The sequence below is a fragment of the Accipiter gentilis genome, chromosome 27 (assembly GCF_929443795.1).
Source record: "Accipiter gentilis chromosome 27, bAccGen1.1, whole genome shotgun sequence".
Taxonomy (NCBI): domain Eukaryota; kingdom Metazoa; phylum Chordata; class Aves; order Accipitriformes; family Accipitridae; genus Astur; species Astur gentilis.
The window spans coordinates 399,147-419,886 of NC_064906.1; positions in this window are offsets into that span (position 1 = coordinate 399,147).

Genomic DNA, 20,740 nt, shown 5'->3' on the forward strand with positions numbered 1-20,740 from the left:
TGCCTCATCCCCTGGGAAGAGTGAGTCTCTATATGGCTCTTTCTTCCTGTTCCACTCCTTTATCAGCATTTGTTTTCTGAGATGATGTTTTGTGTTTTACCCTTACTTTCTAACATCTGATAGTCAGTCTAAATGAAATAAAAAAGCAAGGGGTTTTATAATAGCACCATTTGGTAAAAGCTGGAAGCAAAACAGAACTGTGCAACATACAGCTGCTTTGAGACCAAAATGTGTGAAGAAAGTCTGCTGAAAATTAACATTAAAAGTGTTTGAGCAGGAGAGAAAGAAGGATGCTTCTGATTTAGGGATTAGTTCTGAACAGCATGTGGCCATCCTGAAGACAGGAAGATTCAAGAAGCTTTAAAGAAGGGGGATCAAATAAATATTTGTGCTTAATTTATGCTGCAGCTAAGAACCAGCTGAAGTGCTGGGGACCGTCTATACTTTAGCTACAGAAATGAAGGATGCTGAATGATTGGCTAAGTAAGTCAGCCCACTGGTTGCCCAACCTGGTGTGGAGAGACTCTGAGCTCTGAATCATAACAATAGTAATCAGTGAGTCAGTAACATAAAATAAATAAGCCTGAAAAGTATTAAGAAAAAACATATTCCTGAGGATCCTTTAATTCTGTTGCATAAGAAGGATATCTGATCTCCTCTGTCTTAATTACTACCTGATGCCACTAAGGCGTGTGTGTGTGTGTGTGTGTGTGTATAATTACGCATATATAAAATAGATTGCATGAAATCTATTTGGCAACAGTTTATATAGTAATTCAAATCCAATTGTTCTTGCCTTTCAAGCGAGTAATAATAAGCCATTGTCGTTGCTTCATATGATCATTAGATAGTATTAAACTGAACATGAGAAAATGGAGTGAATGCAATGTCATCTCCCTGCCCCTATGAATTTAGAGTGTGTTCAGGTCTGAGGAGAAGCTCACAGTTTCAGGCCTCAATGCCTGGCACCTGAAGACCCTGTGGGCTCCGTCGTTTTAGATTTTGGCTGTGTGCATGCTGCATTTAATTGTACTTTGTATTAAATTGGTACTTTGGGGTCAGCAGTCTGCCCTTTTGACATATAGTATGTGTTAAATGAGAAAAACAAATAGATCTGTTGGTAAAACCTGTCTTTTTCTAATCAGAAGGTGTGAACAGACACAGGAGTGTGTGTGCGCGTGTTTGTATCAGCTCTTCAGAAATCTTAGTTGGTCCCCTATTAATTCTTAGTGAAAAAATGGCAGAGTTCTCTTTTGGGTCTGCTTGAACATTCGGATCAGTATTGACAACTACTTGATAAAAAAGAAAAATCCTTACTGCACTTCCAAGAGAAGACACAGTACGAGATGGCCCCTATCTTAACGTAGTTGCCATTTACATTATAAACATGATAAATCAAGCCAGAGCAGCAAACAGAAGGGAAAAAAGCGTGACTGGGAAACACAAAGGCTGCAGCGGCTTGGTTGGTTGTCCCCATGGGATGCACGCCGTGCCCGCCAGGCCTCTGCTCCAGGGTTGTCACCCTCAGGAGCCCCTTGGCTTCTGTGCCATGCTCCTACCCCTGCTCTTTGTCATGGGGTCCAACCACCGCAGCCCATATGTGGGCTGCAGGCATTTGATCTGAGGGCTATGCCTTCTTGGAGGTGCACAGGGGCACATACTTAGGTGTGCAATGTAATGGCATACCCACAATCTTCCCTAGTTGGGGACAATGTCTGTCAGAGATCCTGGCGGGCTATAGGGGCTCCTCATGGGGTCTGTCAGGGCAGGGCCTGGTGGCCAGTGCCCATCCCACTGTCCTAGCCAGAAGCAGGGCAGCCGGTGGACACTGTAGCAGCCCCAGCCCGGGGCAATCGGGCAGCTCCCTGGGGATGGGCCGGGGATGGGCCAAGGCCAGCAGGGATGTAAGTCTGGAGCTAGGGCTGGGGCCTGGCATGGGAAGGACCGTGTGGGGTGTGGGTGGCTCAGGCCAGGCCTCGTGGGAGGTCCCTCACACGAAGGCAGCTCCCCAAGGCTGGGGGTGGCCAAGGGAGCAGTTGGAGCTCTCCTGGAGGGCAGGCTGAGGCTGAGCAGTTCACAGGCTGGCCTGGAGCCCATGCACCATACCTCAGGGAGGGGGAATGATGTGCCCAGGGCCCTGACGGAGTTTGCCAGTTGTGTGGCAGATATTGGCAGAGTACCCGCCAATAGCTGAAATCTGCCTGGGAAAACATATTTAAGGACGCCTACCTCTAGAGGTGTCATCCTCAGTCCTCTCTGTCACAGGGGCAAAAAGAGAGCTCACTGCATGCAGGAACTGTCCTTGGGCCTGTGGGGTACTCTGGGGACCTGCCTCTTACAGGCTGCAGTCTACTCAGGGGCCCAGAGGCAGGATGTTCAGGCATTGTTTGGGTTCCCCATGTTTAAACAAATATAGTACTTATTTGCAGCAGAGACTGATGAGGGTGAATGTCTGGGAAATGCTGATTGTAAGACTGTTCACACTTGGAGTTGCCGTGGGTTGGATGCTCTGCTTTGCCTCAGCTTGGTGAAGAGGAAGGAGGGGAGGCAGGGCTGCAGGGTGAATCAGATCTCTGAAATTAGATGCTGTGAGACCTCTCCTCATTTAATACCTACCTCAAAGGATATCTCAAAGGCCAGACTACAGTTGCAAGAAAGGCAATAATAGTCAGTGTTAAACTCTTATGTAGGCTTGCTGGGTTTTACATCCGCAAGACAATGCTTCACACTGCTCGCACCCCACCTCCTATCTGCCCAGAGCAGCAGGTGCTAAAAGCTCCTGGTACCAAGTGTGTGCAGCACTGGATCCTTAGTCATCAGGGGGAACAAGACTGACAGCAGAGGTTGATTCCTGCAGAGAGAAAACAGTTACCAGCTGATGCTTCAAACAGCAGCTGCAACATCCTCAGATTCACCAGCTTCCACTCAAAGACCTTGCCTGGATCCGTTCCACATGCAGCAGGCAGGGCATGTGCATCCATGGAGAAGTCTACTCTAGACAGAGAAACAGCTGACCATGGGTGTGAGAACGTCTTTTCCCCACTGAGAACAACAAGGAAGGAGGTGAGAGGTCTACAGGGAGTGGAGAGGGAACAGAGTCTTTCCAGTGTCAATAATGTCCATAAACCCTTTGAGGGGGACAAGGGGCAAAGCAGTGAGAAATGCTGCTTTTAAGAATGGGAGAGGTTGAAGCACAGACCAGTACTAATGCAGTGGAAATCGAGGAAAATCAAGGCCTGCCATCTGGTCATTCAAGAGGTGAGGAACCCAGCCTTGCACTGGGGAGGGCGATCTGCACTGGAGCCAAGCAGACTGAGCTGGGACCCCATTATCACGTTGTTGCATCTTTGGCTTTACTGCGTGTATCAGGTAGGAGACTATTGGCATTGACTTTCATGTGTATTGAACTTCAAAACTTCTTTCCAAAACATACTGTCACAAAATACGCTGTGCTTTGTACAAGACTGTATTTGTGGTTTTATGTATATATGTGTCTGTTTTCCTGTATTTATATGTTATGTCAGTATATATAGATAGAGGGGAAAAAAAGAGGAAATACATGAGATATGGGTAAAATATGGGGCTGTGGTCAAGCATTTGTACTGAATAGTGAAGAGGTTCAGAATAGAAAAAGGCAATATTTTTTAGGGACTGAGATGCACCATTATAATTTTAAAAGGCTCTTTAATGTTGTGTTGTTTGGCCATTACTTTCCAGAAGGGCATACATGATATATGACTGAATATCACAAGCAGCTTCTATGAAGGAAGTATTTTCTAGTTGTCAGTAGACAGGCAGTGTAGCTGAGAAGAGGATTTCATTATGCTTTCTCCAGATTGCCTAACTGGCAGCCTCTGCTCACCTCCCAGTGGCCCTCTGGTCTGCTGCTCTGTCAGTGTTTAATGTTCAGCCTGAGAGACAAAGGAGGTTTGTCCTTTCAAAATGTACATACATCAGCACTGCATGAAAGAGAAATACAGCAGGAAACACTGATTCCAAATTGCTGTTTAAAGTGCTGGCCTTCTTCTGAAATGCAGACAAAACAGTAATAAAACAGAAGCTAAATGCAGTGATTTTTGTTCAAGCAGAGAAAGGACTCCATTTTGGCACCTTTTGTAAGACATTAAGTGTACCCAAAGAGCAGTTGAAATGGGTGAGAAGAAAATGGTACTTCTGATGTAAACAACTAGGCGTTGGTAAAGCAATAACTACTGCTTTAGATACTGCTTTCCACTGAACTGGAATTTGGGAGGTAAAAACTGTTTCTCATTCTTGGTGGTAAATCTGCTGGGCTAAATCTGAAAAAGTCCAAAATCTCCAGGCAAAAGTTGCCAAGTCTAAAGAATTCTACTAAATGTATGTCAGCTGGAGGCTGATACATGAGCTGCTGCACATACACTGTACAGATTTACACCAGCCCCTTTTGCAAGGCCCTCAACACTGGACGCTGAGGTTTTGTGGCTGAGAAGTGGGTCTGGATCTGCACTACTCTTTGGTGTGGGGAGAATGGTTATTGCAGACTAGGTGGGCAAAACTGGGGTATTATGTATGATGTGCTTGCTCAGTGAGTTTTTTTCTCCTATCTAGCCTGTCAGTAATCAGAGACTAGAACCTGCATGGGACAGTTTCTGGACTAAGATCGCTTGATGTATTAGATCTGAATTTGCACACTGAAGCAAAGTGATCTGTGCTGGTTGAGGATCTGGTCCCTTTTTTAATCTGTAGTGAGACTCTGGAAACCTTTGGGGTACCTGAAATCAGTGATGTAAAGCAGAATGGCTCCTATGTTTGTATGGTGTCCATGCTTGGAGTCCTTTAAAAAGTTAATGCTCTGGATATGTTTCTAGATCCAACACTGCTGTTTATCCAAAATGGTTAGCAAGGAAGTAATATTATTCAACACACATGCAAAAAAAAGAGATGTGAATTAGCATCACCTTTAGAAGCTCCTTAACCAAGATTTTCCACGTATATTCATTCTGCTTGCTGGAGCAGGGAAAGGTGCTAGATCATTACTTTTTAGGTTAAAGATTAATCACTCCTCTGCTGTGCTGCTCCTCAGGTGTCCTTTTATTATATTGCTGGAGTGATAGTAGATATAGATGATACCCCAAACTCCTAAAATTTTCTCTGGGCTTTGTGCCAAAATTTAATGCATTAAAAATGAGAAGAGATATATCTTACCTTTACTAAGAAAAGCTTTGTTGGGCATACAACATGATGTCCAATTCTAGCAGAGACATATTCAGGGCTACCATCTGATACACTGAACCTATGCCTTTCTGACTCTAGCCCAATGCCAATTAAATCTAGCACACAGAAAGCAGAGGTGAAGTGTCCAAAACAATCAAGAGAACATGAAGATCACAGAAGGAAGTGCATGCCTCATTCATTGTCAGTAAGGATCTATCCACTAGCAAAGCACTTAAAAGAAAGAGCAGAAGAAGCAGTCTAGAAAAAATTATAGTGACTGCATGAAAACAAAAGTGTTACTGCATTGGCATTCCTGAAGCACTTCAGTCTTCTCTTTTGCTTAGAGTAAGCAATAACCACCTTATCTCACAGTGCAGTTATGAGCAAAGGTTGACTTTTTAATGGTGCTATCTTTAACTTATTAATGAACCAATATTGAAACATACATTTGTATATGGAGAAAAGATGGACTTGAAAATTAAACTGGTTTCAGAGAAGGCCAAAAAGTAGAGATGCAACTGCTTATGCTGCAGTGCTAAGCATCTGATCAGCTCAGGAACCACAGTGCCCTAGATGGTGTCACATGCAGCCTCAGGCACGTGTGCTGGGCATGCATCATTAATACCACTTTCTTCTCTCCTATAGTGCAGGATAGTCAACAGTAGCCCACTCATTTAAGGATGGAAAGGCAGCCACAGGTGGTTCTCTGTAAGAGCTAAGGGCAGAGCATAAGAACAAAAGAGGTGCTATATTGTTCACACCATGCACGTGATACTTCCTCTGCTAGCTGCAACTGCTCAGATCACTGCAGGTTATTTTCTGAGGTCTTTGTAGTTTGTCCTGGTGTTGCGTAGGATTTGTCTGTTATTTGCCTATCTATGCAGTGCTTGCCTGGTTTCTTTTTAAAGCCATGTACGTTTTTGCACAGCTACAATAACAAGGACTTCCACATGTGTGCTACCCACTTGCATAGGTGGGGAACCATCTCCTTTTGCTGGTTTTGAACCAGCTCTTGCTTGTTTGTCCTTAATTCTTGTATTGGAAGAGGCAGTAAGCAATTGGTCCCTGCCTATCTTCTTTATGTTGCTAAGGATTTTTTGGACCTTTACTATATGCCTCTAAGATACGTCTTTTCTAGAATGAAGAGCCCCAGCCAACTCTGTTACTCCTCTTATTGAACCTCTTCCTACTTTTGATTATCCTTGTTGGTCTTCTGTGAACCTTATATGTGCTTTTGCAGATGAGGGGAGCAGAAGTGAACACAATATTCAAGGCATGGGCAAAACATGGATTTATACTGCAGCATCATGTTTTCTGTTTTGTTCTCTATTCTCTTCCTGATAATTCCTAATATTTGTTTTGCTCTTTTGACTGCTATAGAACACTAACCTGATGTTTTTTATGGACCTATATATCATAACATGAAGGCCTTGCTCCCAAGAGGTAATGGCCAGTATAGATCTCATAATTTTTTTCTGTGAAGCTAAGATTGGTTTTCCCCATGTGCATCACTTTACATTTATCTACACTGAATTTCATCTACCAATTTATTGTCCAGTCACTTGGCCCCTTAAGGTAAAAAAAAATCCATCATGGTAGTTCTTGTTCTTAGTGCCTTGTTCTTAGTGCCTTGGATAGCTGTGTATCATCTGCAAATTTTGTTATCTCCCTGCTTATCCTCTTCTCAAGGTGATAAAATTTGAGTATCTTAAACAGCACAAGTTCCAGCACAAGTCCATGCAGAATTTGACTAGTGACTGCACTGAGAAATGACCATTACTCCTATCTTTTCTTTTGATTTTTTTGTATGCAGTTTAATTTTTTCTATGCATGCTTAATTTCTTTGTCTTTGATGAAAGAGTTTTTAAGAAACCTCTTGGAAATCCAGGTGTATCAACTAGATCACCTTCATCTACATACTTGTTGAGCCCTTTCTTGCACCTTAAAGAAGCTGTGTTGACTGCTCTCAAATCAGGCACTCCCTGTGGATAGCAGGGCTCTGTTCCCTCCTAACATGTGGCTGCTGCTGTGCTTCTGAAGTGACTCATTTTTGTCAAGCAATTATTTTAGCCAGGCTCCCATTTCCAGGCTTCTACAATAGCTCAAAAATAAGCATTCATCAGTTCCTGGAAGCTGGCCATGGCAATCTCATGTAGATAGTTGTCATGTCAAATCCACCAATAAATACATTTGTTGTGAAGGTCTGTGAGGTGTAGTCCATCTGGTTTACCCTGATGAGCATCCAAAATGTCCAGAGCACTGTGTATCTGTGTGTGTGTGTGTCTGTGTGTTCAGAAAGCGTGAATGGTACCAGAGACAGGATGTCCATTCCCAGAGCCAGGTTACACACTCACACACTGCAGAGGACCCAGGACTGTTATAATTCTATGGGAGGCTTCATCAATGGTGTTGCAAATCCTCAGGGCAGCTAATGCACAACACTGTCAGCCACACCAGCAGAGTATACATCACCTGAAGCTCTGGCATATACCTCCCAGCACAAGCAGCACCCTGTTTGCCCCACAGAATATCAGCTTCCACAGTGTGAAGGCACCCACCTGCATGCACCTTTGCAATAGCAAATTGCCAACTACTAGCATTGTGCCCCAGTACCTGATACTCATGATGAACTCTTTGTCTGCATCAGTTCTCAATTTCTATAGTAACCACTGAGTGTACTTTCAGAGCAAGTCAAAGGTCACTGGGGCTGCTGGTGAGATTGCTTTTATACCAGCACAGAAAACATCATGAGGATTAGCACGCTTCAGTCCCTGTGAGAAGCTGTTCCAGCTCCACTGAAGAACAAGCAGCTCTGTGATATTCCTGGGTTTGGACTCTGTCATTCCTTTATTTGAAGATATGCTGGCATGGCAATGTAGAACTGTAAGCAACAAATCACCTGTACCTGTGCTCCTGTCTGGCTCAAGGGGTATAGTCCCCTCTCTCTCACACCCTCCAAACACCTACCAAACACCTAACAGATTTAATCTTGGGCTATTTTTTCACCATTAGAAGACTGAAAAACCAGAATAAATATTTGCATATAAAATAAGCTGCCTTACTCTGGATAGTGCCTGTTAATCAGACTCCATATATTTTCACGTACATCTACCAAAGCAAGGGCATAGGCACAGGCTGACCAGAGAGAGCAGACAGACAGGCTGCCTCTTCCTCAGAGGGACCACCTAGAATCCCTCCAAATCTCTCTGAATGAAACTGGCTGAGATTTCCCTCTTTGCCAGAGGCTGGGCATGTTCATTAGGGAAAGAAGGCGTACAGGCAAAATTCAAGCATCTATAAATAAAGAGTGGTCATACAGCACCAGCAGGTGTGTGTAGGAGCATAGATCAAAAATGAGTGGTAGACTTGTTTTAGAAGGAGGAGAGACCTAGCTGCTGGTAACCTTGAGGATGGTGACTTAAGACCCTGTGTGGAAAACTCAGTCCAGCTGCTTGGACGGTGCCTCTTGACAAACCCCAGACCCCAGCCTTCTTTGAAATGCTGGTGAAATGCTTCTAAATTACAGCTTACTACTTCTTATTTTAACAGAGTTGTTGCTATGATGGTGGGTAGTAGCAGGTACTGCTGATCCCATAACTTATCTAAAGTGAAAGGAAGTTCTAGCTGAATCATTGGGATAGGTATTTGGTTACCGTTCTTTGCAGTGGAGCTTGTGGTGGTATGGTGTGGCCCCTCCTGATAACTGATATAAATCCCTCTGTGTGATAAAACAGATGGGTCACTTCAAAAACTCAGGAGAGAAGCAAGCAGGGCTCTGAGGGGAAAAAAAAATGCACACAGGTACTGGTATTCAAATGGTTTTGCTAAACCTAAATGAGATCTACTACGTGGATGTGGGAAGCTTCCTTTGGGGTGGAAGTGTCTATTGCTTATAGCTGTACAAGTTGGATTGCTCTCAGGACACCTCAGGGATAGCTTGAAGGTGTAAGCTGTGTGGAGGGACAGAGAGATGGGGTAGGAGAAATTTAACAGGGTAAGATAGATGTAAGCTAAAACACCCAACAGGCAGCCTTTGGCTCTGTCTTGTACTGGACGCATTGGGATAAGGAGTTTGTATTGGGTTTGCATGGCAAGGTTTTGGTAACGGGGGTGTTTCAAGGTTGGCTTCTGTGAGAAGCTGCTGGAAGACAGAAACCCCATTCCCTGTCCCCCTGTGCCGCTGGAGGGGTTAGGTAGAGATTTGGGAGTGAAGCTGTGCCCAGGAAGAAGGGAGGGGTGGGGGGAAGGTGTTTTAAGAATTGGTTTTATTTCTCATTACCCTACGATGGTTTGATTGGCAATAAATTAAGTTAATTTTCCCCAAGTCGAGTCTGTTTTGCCCATGATGGTAACTGGTTGAGTGATCGCTCCCTGTCCTTTTCTCAACCTGTGAGCCTTTTGTTATATTTTCTCTCCCTGGTCCAGCTGAGAAGGGAAGTGATAGAGTGGCTGTGTGGTGCTTAGTTGATGGCTGGGATTAAACCATGACATAGTTTTTGAGGCAATGAGAGAGAAGGTAGTAGTTTAAAATTACGTTTGTATCTGTAGTCACAAGCTTATAATGGTCTCAAGGAGCTACCTCTGATCTCCAAAATTTTACACTAAAATAATAGAAAATGTAAAAGAAATTATTCTAAGAAGATATGCCTCTCCACGGCTATCGGTCTGTTCAATGTACTCTGAATATGCCTGTTGTGTGCAAATACTCCTGGCTGAGTCTCAATCTTCAGTGAAAAACATCTACATGGTTTCATATTTGGAGGTGTCAGACATTCCATCTTATTTCCAGGTTGTACAGTTCTCATGTGTAGCAAAAATAACAACTGGAAAAAAGAAAGAGGGGAACTAAGAAACCATGAGAATATGTGCTTTATTTATGACATATGAAATAAAAGCTTTCACATTGTTCTAAGCACACACAAATCTCGCTACAATTATTTTTAAAGCACTGAGTTATCCAGTCTTTTACAGTGTGTAAGTGAAAACTCCTCACAGTCCAGATGGAAAAACATCTGAGCATTGCTCTGTTTTGCTGATAAAAGCATTTAGAATATATTTATGAATACTACTTTTACTACTCAACCAGCTGAAGATTTTCTCACAAGCATATGAAATAATTTTCTGGTAGACCTTCTCTGTAACTTTTCACAATGATGCATCAAAGCTTAAAACTCTTCATCAAAGAACACAAGCATTTACATTTCTGGGCCTAAATTGTTCTTGGCTCATGGTCTTAAAATTTTTGCTTGGTTAATATAGGTGACCTAACTTGAAGGACAAAATCTGGCATATTCCTGAGGTTCAGATGATTACCAAAATGTATACACAAACACATGCAAATATTCAGGTCTTGCATGCCTGATGCTCTTGTATATAAAACTAACTTAAGGGTATTTTAGTGCTGGATCAGTTTGAACATATCTTGTTTCACCATCTCACTGGACCCGTGTGCTGGGCCATAGCTATTCCCAGCTCATATGTACCTTACAGTATATTACAAAACTCTTTCTGAAAGATTTGAGCTGGAATTTATTTCCTAAATGTAGTTGATTTGAGTAACGGATACACCTATGTGTCTGTCCTCCCAGTATAATTCTTGTAATATAGACAATCTAATTTCAGAGTTCTCCCAATACAAATTGAGTAATATATACAATCTAATTACAGAGACCTTTTTAGCTGCTGAGTTGTAAATGTTGGATTTAAAGCTGAATACATTTCACTGACTATGGGAGCTTAGACACCTAACTTAATTTAGTTAACACCTGTATTTACATGACCATAGTGTCCAGCTGAATACTCCTCTTAATATTTTCTGATATTTTATTTTTTACCTAATTGTCAACTCAGACCCTTTTTATTTCCTTTTTTCCTTGATTTTCAGATGTGATGAGAAGCCTTTTTTAGGATTGTTTTTTCTGAATATAATACTGGGTGATTTCAAATATCTTTCCTGTAGCAGTTGAGAGACCAGATCCACATATACTTTTTTTTTCCTTTCTTTTTTTAACTCCTTTGTCAGTTCTATTACGGTCTTTTAAAAACACTAATAATAAGTACTTCTGAGTTGCTTTTCTTTCTCCTTTTTTTTGTGTCTGGGTTTCTTCATTATCCAGTAGGGTGCTTCTGAATGCCAGTCTACATATCTTTATTTTCTGATTATGGCCAAATACCTAGATAAAGTGGTTTAGTAAATGCTGTGCTTGACTCAGTTATCACAGAGTTTAAGCATGTACTGCTAGTGAAGCTTTCTATGCAAGCAAACTGGGAAGCTATTTAAATCACTTTCATCCACCATATTTTTCATTGTGCAGCCTCTGACAATTCAAAAACTCCAAGGTGAATGAAGGCACTCTTACTCCTGCTGTGATCCTTGAATCAGCTTAATTTGTTAACACAACATTCTTACTTTGTAATATGTGGTAATGATATTAATATACTTCCTCGGGAGATTTCACTTCTACTGAGTGCATTTCTCTCCTTTTTCCTTGTGCATCATCTGTGTGGTGAATCAAATAACTTTAATAAATATTAATAAATATTATATTTACCATATATTTCAGCCAACAAGGAGGATATTTTGCCATTAACCTGCTATGAGATTATATTAAAATATGTGGATCGTAATGATTTACAATAAAAGACAACTTTCCATAGATTTCTATGTTCAGTTATACATGTAGCGATACACTTGGCAGAAAAATAGCAAAGAACCTTTTAGTAGATATACTATGTTACAAAAACTATATTATAAAGAACAGGCATGCATCAATCACTTTTTAGAAACTAGTCAGGTAATTCAAAGCACTGTGCAAGAGCTGACTTTTGTGGCTAAAAGAGCTTCAAAAGAAAACAAATTTTACATAATGTTGGGTTTGCTCATATTGAATTATTAAGATGGACTAGATTATAAACAGAAATATGCATTAGCTTGGGTTTCTTGAGTAATATATGTTTTAGTTAAGTCAGGTCTTGTTGTAGGGGACTGTGGATAATAAATACTTTTCCAGTTCTCTTCTGGATAGTTCCAAGCCATGCCTGTGTCCATACAATTCATCACTGGAAGCTTTGTGTATTTAGGCATTTTAAGGGTATTTATTCTATACAAAGTGGAATATAAATAAAAGGCAGTTGAAATGTCAACAAACATTTTCCCAAGCACCACCCCAGGGCAAGATATTGAAGGAAAACCCATGTACTTTACTGCATGCCAGACTCTCATGTCTCACTCCGTCTTCCCTAATTGCGTCTTTACTTCTGAAATTCTTGCTTGACATTGACACCGGATTAAGCAAGACTTCTCCAAATATGCTCAGGAGTTATTGCATCTGTGTGTTCTTTGATTCATGCCATGACTTTGAAGAAAGTGATTCTGGCTTTTTAAAATGGAATTTTCCTCATTTAGTCTGAATTTTATTTCCTATAATATTCCATTATCACCTTAACCTTGCAACATGCCATATGGCATGACAACAATGTGTAATGGCACATAGCACAGTGATACACAAGTTTGTATCAAACAAACACCATAGTATTGTGCCATGAGAAGATACCATTCCCAAGAGCAGTATGACTGTAGTTAGGATGAGGTCCTGCCAAAACTAATAAAGGACTGCTTCTCATAGGAGCTCAAACATGGTGTGCAATTGACTTGACTTGATATAGGTTTCACAGTGTTTTCAGCCTCTCTGCAGGTCACTCTGTTTATATACTTGCCCACAGCCAGGCTCTCTTCTGCTACTCTCACCTTTATATGCCTTTGTCTCTGACCTGCATCTCCTGCTGGATCCATGCTGTAACTCACATTGCTAATTCTTCACATGCATGGGCTTTGCTTGATTGGTTTACTGGTGTGGTTGTAGACTTGTGGCTTGGATTCTTAAACTCCTTAGCTGGGTATTTGCCATGTGTTCTCCAGTGCCTTTAACGAAAACTGAATGTCATTGATTCCTAGTGCACAATGATTAGGGAACAATAGCTACTGAATGCTTTAGCTGCTGTGCTGAACCTTATCAGGGGTTTGAGCACTCTCTGAAATAAAAGGAAGGATGTCTAAGCATAGGATCAACATACTATGGTTTGCTTTCATCTATTCAAGGGAAATCAGTCCTCTTAGGAGTTTCCCTGGAAAACTTTAGACCTGGCGAATGCTGTTGTGCAGTTGGAGGTAGGCTGTTCAGGCTGGGAAAAGTCCAGTCTAGTAATAGGGTCAGGTGGGAACTGCTATACAAATCATATAATGTGAGCAGGTTAAAACTGTGGGAAACAAAGGCTACTCATCTGACTGCAGTGTGTAAGTTAACAAAGAAGTACATAAGTTAATGAAGAAACCCACTGTGCACGAGGGACCCTGCTCCAAAGAGTCTCTAAGCCAAGATTTCCCTTCTCTATGGACAGTTCATATGGTACGTGCAGAATTCAAGCACTGCCCTAGCCTCACATGTTAAACAATTGCGTATGTAAGTATTTCTTCAGAGAAGAAAAACTTGGAAACTAAAATACAATCTGTGTCGGTGTTTGCAACAGATGAACTAGAGCTAATCATTGGGAAACAGGTCATTCTGACCGCTTTGCTTTTCAAAGCAGGAAGTTGTGGAGATTCATTTAGATGCAGAAGGGGAAAATGTCTAGGATTTAATCTTCTAAAATGTACACACATAGAGATACACGCAGTAATGCATTTATCATTCCGCTTGAAGAATTATGGTATTAGTACAGAAATGCCTTGTTTCTCATAGAAAGGGAGGATTTGCTCCCTCTGAAAAAGAACAGATATTTAGATCAGAGCAGGACAGCTAAAACACGTCGCTTGTGGAAACTTGTTTCCTTGGAAATATTGCAAATATTTCTCCAAGTAACTACTTTAGAAATCAGTTCCATTGGAAAATAACAATGTGAGATAATGGCTAATGTAACTAGACAGTGGGGAAAAAAGGCAATTCCCTACCTTAGATTATCTGTTTATTAATTTCTATTTCCAGATTGTGTAAGGACAACATCAAATTAAATATGTTACTTGAATGAAATATTTTTGTGTTCCAACTGTAGTATTTGTAAACAATGTAAAAAAAGTAGTTACAGTAGTAATACTATTGTTATGTCACATTTCTAGGGCTAACTAAAAGAAGAAAAATTGGTTTAGCTTTTTTTTTTTTTTAACTTCTATCTGCCAAGGTCATAGGGTGCAATTGAATCCGCTAAAGGTAATGGAAAAGCTCCTGTTCGTATTTGCCCTTTGATAAATTGTATTTTGCTAAATCTACACCAGATTTATCTTTGTAATTAACACTGAAAAGAAAATACTGTAAATTTAAGACTTGCATTTCTAAAAAGGAGAAAATTAATTGTTGTTACATAAACACTCTCAATCATGGTAGATGTACACACACAGGCAGAATTGATGTTTCAAGTGTCTTTCTCCTTGTGTGAAACTGCTTTAATCACTTTAAAAATAACATTAATTTTAATATATTTTTAATAAGTTCAGTAAACTTGCAAGTATGATGAAGAGATGGCAATCAAGCTCCTTAATTTCGGATATTAATATCCACAGTGACATGAAGACTATAAGAGTGTAATCAGCTAAAATGTCACTTTTGAGGGAATTTATTGAATGGTCATAACACTGAAAAATTGATGTACTTCACTTAATCAAAGTAAAAAATAGTATTTGAATCTCAGAAGCAAATTACCCTTTTCAACAGCGTACTGGAATTACTTCCCAAATCTTCAACTTTAGTTGGTGAAGAAAAGAGCCATGAGGGAAGGCAATGCCTCATAAGAAATTATCATATTCTGCAGTGATAAATCAATAAGCTTGAAAGAAGAGGGAGAAATGGAAGTTGAGAATTGACATATAATGTAAATACAGCCCATAACATTGTAAGATGAGATACTCTAAATGCAAGACTAAAAGTTAGCTGCTTTTAGTGAGTTAGCTGCTCTTCATGCTTTTATGAGAGAAAGATTTTGCTGCCGTTGAAGGAATGTGAGGGGAAAAATAGAAAATCAACAATTCCATTCCTTAATGACATTATATAGCTAAAGACTACTGTGATGCTACTGTATCACTGTTTATTAGAGATGCAAGTGTTACTTGTTTAGAGGCATAAGGACATACCTCTTTGTTTATGTGGATGTTCGTGAAACATCACACAACTCCTTTTTAAGAATATAGCTCTAAGTAAACATATATGTTTCTCTTTATAGTCTTCAGTCTCCTGTTTATGGGATACAACATTTGTTATTCCGGATCAGTATATTTGCTGGGGTACATTCCTCCCTAATTTCATCAGAGAAACACAGTGCTGAAGGACTGCTTTTGTTCAAGCCTAAAAGCTTACATAATAAAAATTGTTAGTGGATATTTGCAGATTAAGTACCTTGGTGTCTGAATATACTGTATTCCCCCTTCTGCTTGCAATTACAGGATGCTTTGCATGGGATGCCAGGTTTTATGCAGTGTTCTTTATTTGTGGCAAATTAGGGAGATGTTCTGAAGCACTGAGGGTGCTGAATGTATTTACCAAATGCCAGGGGACTGCAGTTATCATTTTATAGGTGAACAAGTACTATCCAACTGTGCTTTGAGTGTATACATCCACAGCAGTCCAAATTACACCAGCAGTAGTGCTGCTATTTATACTGGTGGTAATAGCACTACAGAAAATACCACCCACCTGGGAATAAGAGACTGTAGTAAAAGTCCTTATTTATCTGCCTATCAAAATACTCTAAGGCTGAATTCACAAGAGGATAGTGTTTATACTATCAGTGGAAAAACTGTAACCATGTTCTTTTTATGCATGGAAAATGGTCTATGAGATTTTCTTCAGCTGTGCAAAGGAAAATCACAGCAAAATACGATGTGCTGGGTTGTGAGTAAAGCTACTGAACAGGTATAGACTTGAATGCATGAGGACCAGGTTTTAGAATATCAAGGGTAAAACTCGCTTATGCTTATAAGGATGTCTGTTCTTAAACTTTGATGAATACATACACTGGCCTGTAATAAAGTGATAGCACATTTAGCACAGATGTCTACAAGTGGATTACTGTTCTGTCATAGGACATACTAATGACCTGCGTAGACAACACATGACCTTGCTGAGAATAATGGTATCTATCCTGCTCAGTGCAGTCCTGCTGAGACCCCAAAGCAGTTAGTGCCTGCTGCCAAACATCTCTATGTGCAGTGTTTCCCAAGGGGGTGAGGAGGTTGAATGAACTGAGGTTGTGCAGGGTATAGTAGCTTAGAGTGTGCTGCCATACAGTCCCAGCTCTACACTGTTGAGACCCAGGGGAAGCAGAGTTTTCTGCAGAGCTCTCCTGGGAGCTCCCAGAGGCAGGGTGAGTGCGGCCAGGAACCCTCAGGGACCTTTCTACTCTCTACAGAGTAAACGTACCCTAAAGCAATAGGGCATTCTCATTGTATTAGAATACTTAAACACTGTTCAGCTGGCTGAAGATGAGAAGTGCTGTAGCTGTAATGATCTGATGATACCACTCCCCATTGGCTTCTAGAGGACAGAGAGACAAGGCCACCTGTTGGACCTGGAAAAAGTAGTCAAGCTTACAGGCAGGTAAGCCATATACATTCAGGTATACAGGGTTTCTTTGGTGAATGCTGGAATTTTAAAAAATCTCTCCAGGCTTGGCTAGTAGAACTGATCTTTTAAGAAATTCTTCAGTTCCTCAAAATTATGTTATTAACTATTTGTATGACTTAAAAAGGCTTTCCGAACAGTTGACTTCAGCTCACCTCGGTTCACCGCTGAATGAACTATTCTATACCAGTATCTGCAGTAAGTTAGCATTGTCCCCACCATTTCAACTCACACAACTCTCTTGTGTAGGTCCTTGAGAGTCTTCAGGAGTGAATTGCATGTTAACATCTTCATAATTGCAAAAGCTGAGGGGGACCAAGGGGGCTAATCCATCAAAGTATATAGTGAATGTTTCTTCTAATAACTATTATATTTTCTAAATGAGCTATTATGGATTTTACACCTTGGGTGATAAAATTTATTTTCTCATAAGTGGTTTTGAATTAAGATGGGAATAGGACTTTAAATGGTAAATGTATTACTTTTACACTACATGCATGTGGTTATTTTGGCCTGGAGCCCAAGAGGAGGTAAGAATTTTTCTCTGCCATAGTCTTTAGCTTTAGTATTTTTCAAACTCTTTAAACATTTGCCAGAAAGCTAAAGATGCTTGTTCTCTCTCTTTCTGTGTGTTTTGAGTTCTATATCTTTTTGATGCACTCTCCTATGGGTCCTAGTGACTCTAAATGGTTTAATTCTGGAAGTGAGATTAAGTGAAATATGCACAGATGGCTAAAGCAGAGGTTGATCAGGCTATTTGTCATTAAAAACAACTGTGTTTTGTTTTGGCTATTGCAGTCACTGGATCAAAACCTTGTCCAGCAAAAATTAAGGGTACTAAAAGGCCAGCCTGACAAGATTATTATAGGCATGTGAGTGTAGTTGATTCGTGAAAACAAATACAATTCTGGACATCTGATTTTCATTCCAATTATTGTCGACCAACTGTGGATCTTCAGCCCTCACTAACTTGTCACATTTGTCATACCTGAGTGACCTACACTGGTGCCTATAGAAACCTTACATAGGAGGGGGAAGGTCTGATTGGAGTAAAAGGTATATTCCTCAAGGTAAGTGTTAGGGGACAGAAGTTTGTGAGAGAGTCAGTTGTTGGCACTTTAAGTTGGATTAAATTTGAACTTTTAAAGTTAATTTGTTTAGGGCCAAATGCTGGTTTAATGTTTAGGAATTAGAAATGGCTATTTCATGACAAGGTTGATAAAGAATTTTAGCAGGGATGGGATGAGCCAGTGATAGTTGGGAGAGGCATCGAACATGGAAAAGGAACATGTGTGGAAGGATCTTGGGGACAGGACCAGGAGCAGTATGTGTTGCTGCTCCTGGTGCTTTTGCAGGAGCAAGGTCTGGAGGAGAAGTTGCTAATGAGAAACAGTTTGCACAGCAATCCTGCACCTACCAAATGTGTGCTGTGTTCCTTGGTGTCTCTGCACCTTGGCAGTATCAAAAGGCTTGCTTGTGGCAAGACTTGCCTGTGACAGATGTAGGCAACCCAGACAAGTGTCAGCGTAAGCACACTGAAGGCTCATTGCAGGACAAACTAGTGAACATCACCTCACTTGCTGAAAGTAGTGGTGGAGTTTGTCATGACCTGCATAACATCCCAGCCTTGGCCTAGGCCTTGACAAGCCATGATGTTCAGGTTATAACAGAAATGATTCAAATACTTGGCATTGTAAAAGCTTATATGAATCAAGGAGAAATCCTGCTGTATGTCATCCATCACAGAAGCTATCTTCTGAATGTGGCAGTGATTTGCAATGGCTTTCCTTGGGTCACCACAGTTTATGCTAAATACCCTGGTTCCTGTGACAATGCAAATCTCTGAGCTGGATCAGGTTTCAGCCACAGATTTTGATTGTCAGCGTATGGTTCCTTGATGACTTTCTTGCAAAAGGACCTTGCTAAATGCCTTTTTTCATACTTACTTAAGTTCTGATTAGATTACACGCTCAGGCCAAAATTGGCACTTGCTTGCCTCACTGACATGGTTTTATTGTGTTTTATATTTCTCCTCCCCAATTTGCTTTTGCAGAGAACCACACTTACTTCAGTCTGTTTCATCCCAAAGGGTTAAGCCTAATGTGCACTGGAAGGACATATCATGACAAGGTGCAGAAGCACACGAGTTGCATTATGAACAGTGTTGGTACTTGCATCATTTCAAGCGTACCTTCTGTACCTTGAATTATGGAAAATAAGTTTAATATTTGCAACGTGTTGCACATTGAGTGATAAAGGCAGGGGTCACGATATGTCTTTGCCATTGAGGACAAGATCCCAGCAGGTGACTTACTGATCCTTCACAGAACAGATGAAGGATTCAAGAATAACTTGCAAGGGTCAGATTTTATGGTTTATGTTGCTTGGTCCAAATTGTGGCAGAGCAAGAAAGTAACATTATGATGGAAGGGTCAAGAAGAAGTTCAAGAGAAGCAGGGGAAGAGTTCAGTCCCCTTTTCCCCAGTTCTCAGAGTGTGATGATTTTCCCTATCTAAAGGTCCGTGACAGATTTTTAGGCACTAAGTGTTCATGCAGGTACAGACTCTTCTTCTGTGAGCTGATAATGTAGGAACACATGGCATTGGCCTAATAACATTCAGGAAACGAGACACTTCAGAGAAGTGGAAGTGAATAATTTGAAACCACTATGGTCCCTGGTAAAACTAATGGTGGGAGTGTCTGTCAGATCAGGCAGACCTGACTGTGCTCCACTTAGCTGTGCTTGTAATTGATGTCGCATGTTTGAAGTCTGTTGTGATTCATGGTCCCTAAAGTTCACAGCACTGGTGGCTTTTCATTTTAAGGAAAAGACCAAGAATTGCTTTAAAATACATATGACTGTGATTAATGGAATGGGGAGGTTACTGAAAACCTAATATTTTAGTAGACTGGCAGAGGTGGGGAATTAAAAAGGCAGGGGCCATAGCATGCTCAACCTCTCAGTTACTTAGTATGCTCAGACACCCCGTACTGACTACAATGGGGAGACTGTGCTGAATTCCGCTTTGGGCATTTCCAGCCAATTGCCAGGCAGATTCTTGGCTGGCTGAGTGTTTTATTTTGGCCTTTGAGAATAGCTCTTGCAGGTTTAACCAGGTTGCACAGAATCCTGTGGATTCCTGCTGTAGACAGATAGATGTGCATCACATGCAGTTTTGTATTTAGTTAGAAATATGTCTCTTTTGACACAGACTAAAACACTGACACTATTTTAGCTACTACAGTACACAGGGTGTTAGTGATCTCTTAGGCCCTCAGATTTTTATCTCCACTGGGTGCATCTGGTGCTTCCTAAGATCCACATGTACTGGCACAGTCACTACAGAACTCAGCCAAAAATCTGCACTGTCCTCTCCATGAGGAGCACCTACAGCACTGAAGCACAGCACAGCCAGAGCGAGTAAGAGGGCCATGGCCCTTTTACTGTGCCTTAGCAGTCTGAGGAAGCCTTCTGAAGCAGCCCTGCAACTCTGAACTGCTTGTATGTGCTGAGAGAAAAAGATGTGTAAGGCGATGGTTGTTACTCAGGGTTGTGTGATTATCCCAGAAGCATGAGTCCTTGTACCCAATTTTTCACCCTCTTGTCAGCAGCAGGAGAAGCAGTCTCACCACTGAGCACAGGACATTTCCCCTTTACTGTCTCCTTGTTATGTCTGAAGAGCCTCGCACACAAGGCTCTTACCAGGGTGGCAAAATCAATGCTGCTAATGCTCTTAAGAAACTTTATGGTGAGCTGGCTATCCAAACAAACTAGTTTAAAGGCAACTTGGTTGTGTCTGCATGATTTCAAGTGACTGCCATGTAGACATATCTTTTCAGCTATGCCCATTTTCCTCAGCTAAAGACACATTGGAGCATATTGCTTGCTATGTTATAAAACAATTACAGTGTGTAGACCTACACTGGCACTGAAACAGCAT